This window comes from Lipotes vexillifer, unplaced genomic scaffold (genome assembly GCF_000442215.2).
Source record: "Lipotes vexillifer unplaced genomic scaffold, Lipotes_vexillifer_v1.1 scaffold1009, whole genome shotgun sequence".
Lineage (NCBI taxonomy): Eukaryota > Metazoa > Chordata > Mammalia > Artiodactyla > Lipotidae > Lipotes > Lipotes vexillifer.
Window position 1 is genome coordinate 1,914,816 of NW_006772405.1, and position 3,283 is coordinate 1,918,098.

At 54.5% G+C, this 3,283-nt stretch overlaps 1 protein-coding gene across 1 annotated transcript in view; it reads right to left on the minus strand.

Annotated features, from left to right (window-relative positions):
* LOC103075680 (macrophage colony-stimulating factor 1 receptor) overlaps positions 1–1,937 on the minus strand; it is a 16,606-nt gene extending 14,669 nt beyond the window's left edge. The window contains exons 1-3 of the mRNA XM_007447506.1: positions 1,819–1,937; positions 1,549–1,669; positions 1,266–1,453 (exon numbers count right to left, since the gene is read on the minus strand). The gene's annotated coding sequence lies outside the window, so the exon portion shown is untranslated. The remainder of the gene's footprint in view (positions 1–1,265; positions 1,454–1,548; positions 1,670–1,818) is intronic.
* Between the last annotated feature and the right edge of the window lie 1,346 nt (positions 1,938–3,283).

The following is a 3,283-nucleotide window of genomic DNA, read 5'->3' on the forward strand; positions in this document are numbered from 1 at the left end:
CCCTACAGCTTCCACGAGTGGCCTTTGGGACCACACAGCCCTCCTGGGAGTCTGAAAGCCAGGTTCATGGACCCGGGGTCTCCTCTTCCCAGATCAACAGCCCTAGTTCCCTTGATGTGTTTGGAAGGACATAATTTCCACCTCCTGGCCCAGATCAGCAGCATGAGTCTGAGGCCCAGCCTCACCTCTGCCACTTAGGAGGTGTGACAGTGAACCTGTGACTTTCTCTAAGCCTCAGGTTCATCAGGCCCCAAGGGGGAAGGAAGACTGTACTAACCTCCTAGGGGTGGGCAAGTTCATTGAAATAATGCCTGTAAAGGGCTTAGCATGATGCCTGGCACAGTGTAAGCCTTCAATAAAATGTTGGCTTTATTATTTGTAATATACGACCAGCAGCTGCAAGACAGAGCAGCCAAGGCAGCGGCATGTGGAATCGGGCCTCAGCCCCACTTGCTCCAGGGCCACCAGCTGGGGCACCTGCGGGTCCCCTGTGAGCCGGGCAGAGGCTCCCACTCTGTCCTCTCTGGGCCCAGAGAGCCTCACCAGGGCCTGGCACACAGTGGGTGCTGAATCTGCTTTTTAGAGGCCTGAGGGTTCTGTGGACCTGTGCAGCCTTGGGCCTCTCAGAATCAGAGAACTAACCCACATGCAGCCTTTGTGCACCGCAGAGAAAGATGCCTCTTCCTCTAGACGGATGATGCAGCTGCATTAGTGACCCCCGCCCTGGACAGTGGCCCTGAATGGATAGGACTGTTTCTCGGGCAGGAAGGGAATCTGGGAGGGATGCAGAAGGCCGTCAAGGCTGGCCCTGGGATCGGGGGAGGGGGTGAGGGGACTGTTCATTTGTCGCCTGCTCACATCACCAGACTAAGCTCCGGGGAGGCACTGCTCCCTGCACGAAGTGAGTCCCAAATACACACTTATGAACTAATGAGTCAGTTCAAGTGCAGGAATATGAGGAGAGGGGCCAGATAAGGCTGTGGCTGCTTCAAGCTGCTTTCTCTCTGGATCTCACGTCTGCATCCCCTCTGCCCTTCTCCCCACTGCTTCCAGCCCCACGGGTTCTAGACTCCCCCTTCTCGCCACTACAGGAGAGCTTTGGTCAGGAGGGGCCCTGGAGTCACACGCAGAGAGCTAGAACTTGGTATGGCTGGGATCTGCTTGGCACTGGAACTCTGGCCCTTGGTTCCCAGGGGTGGGGCTGTGGGGCAGTTTCCCGGGCCCCCTTCCCATCTTGGCCTGGAGCAGGCAGGTCAGAGGCTCACCTACAGAGACAGGCCCGAAGGCCTGGGAGCTGTTCCCCACGCTGTTGTAGGCCCTGCACTCGTACGTCCTGTTGTGTTCCAAGGTCCCAATGGCCAGCAGGCTCTGAACGGTCACCTTGTGGAAGGGCTTTTGGCTCAGGACCTCAGGGTTTGGGTCGTCCAGGACCAGCACTTGGGTCTTATCACATCTGGGAAGAACAGAATGTGGCTCAGAGTGTCAGGGTGCCCCACCCCTGCCCCAGCCCCTGCGCCCAGGTGAGGAAGGCAACCAGAGCCCGCTTACCTATTCGTGTGGCCCCTGCACTGCACCCACGTCACATTGGGCTGGGGGTACCCTGAGGCTTCACAGAGCAGGGTTTTAGAGCCGTTGATGAGGGTCCACGTGACCTCTACCTCTGGGGGGTCTGAGGTAGAGGGAGGGGCAAAGGAGGGAGGAGTCAGCCCCAGAGGCCCGCCTCCTGGCTTGACCACCCGACAGAGTCTTCTCTCCCCCAGCCCAGCCATCCCGGCAGCCTCAGGAACCCCATGTCCCCAGCCCCACTCCATCACTCACATAGAAGGGTGAGTTCAAAGGTCAGGGTCTCCTCGCCTCTGGCATTTCTGGCCTGGAAGGAGTAGTGGCCGGCCTCGAAGGGCTTCAGGCGAGGAAGGGTGAGGGTGGAGGTGTACCTGCGTGAGAGGAGCAGGCCATCTGGGGTGAGGACAGTGGGCTCAGACAACCACCTTATAAGGGATTTATTTTTGGTAAAGTGTCCGGGACACAAAGGCCTTGGCTGAACCAAGTACCCAGTCTGAGTGCCCCTGAGACACGCAAAAACCCCCAACCCGATTCCCTTAATTGCTTCTTTCATCCGTAAAGTGCTTTTGTTCTGAGGTTTAGTAGACGTGATGTCTGTAAAATGCCAACACTGGGAGGCAGGCACATCACAGGTCCCAATGAATGTACCTACTTTCACCACCATCACAGGGCTAAACAATCCTTGCTGAAGACGCCAGCACCCAGGTCAGCTTCCATCTCTAAAGCGCCAACCCTGCCAAGAGGGGCTTTGAGAGGGCAGAGAGGCAGGATGTAGCTATGGGCTCCAGAGAACAGGGCTCAAGTCCTAATGTTGCCATTTCCTAGCTGTGTGACCTTAGACAAGTACTTAACCTCTCTGATCCTTTGCTTCCTTTTCTGTGAGGGTGACACTTACAGTAATTAAACCACACACTCAACCTAAGGACTAAAGGGATATGTATTCAGAGTGCCTGATAGAGTGCCTGACTCATTGTAGGCACTTGTCTCTTTACTGGAAAATATCTGCAGCCATTACTAGACTAAACCCCATGGTATTCAGAGAGCAATCCTTGAGATAACTAACATCTCCTTCTTAAACTGAAAGAATTTAACTTTTTGCATGAGTCAAAATCACCATTATGAACACACCTATCACGTGGGCTGTTTGGTGCCCATGCTTATCTGCCCTGTGCTGAATGGCCCCAGATTACTATGTTGGAGGGCATCTCCCTGGTTCCTTTCCACAGTGTCCCTGTTGCTTACAGACCCCTGAAACCTATCCATGGACCAGCCTCCTTCCAGGGTCTGCAGACTCCAGATTCAGAACTTCTGCTTTAGATGAGGGGAAGCTAGAAATCCTGGCCGGAAAGGACAAGAAGGGAACTGGGAAGAGGAAGCTAAGGACAAGGGAACATCCTCGTTGATTCTGATGATCGACAACACAAGAATCCAGGAATCAAAGAGGTTTGGGCTTCTGGAGCTATAGGAAGAGAACTCCAGAGAATTTGGGAGTTGGAAGATGTCTAGGGATTATCTAGCCCAGGGATGGCAAACAGGTCTCCTCTCATGAGCCAGTTATGATGGAAATATAGCCTAGAGACTGTGTTGAGAAGGACTCTGAGGCTGCATCTGGCAGGATGGGTTCAAAAAGGAATTAGGAAAGGGTTCAAAAATGAATTAGGGGGCTTCCCTAGTGGCGCAGTGGTTGAGAGTCCGCCTGCCGATGCAGGGGACACGGGTT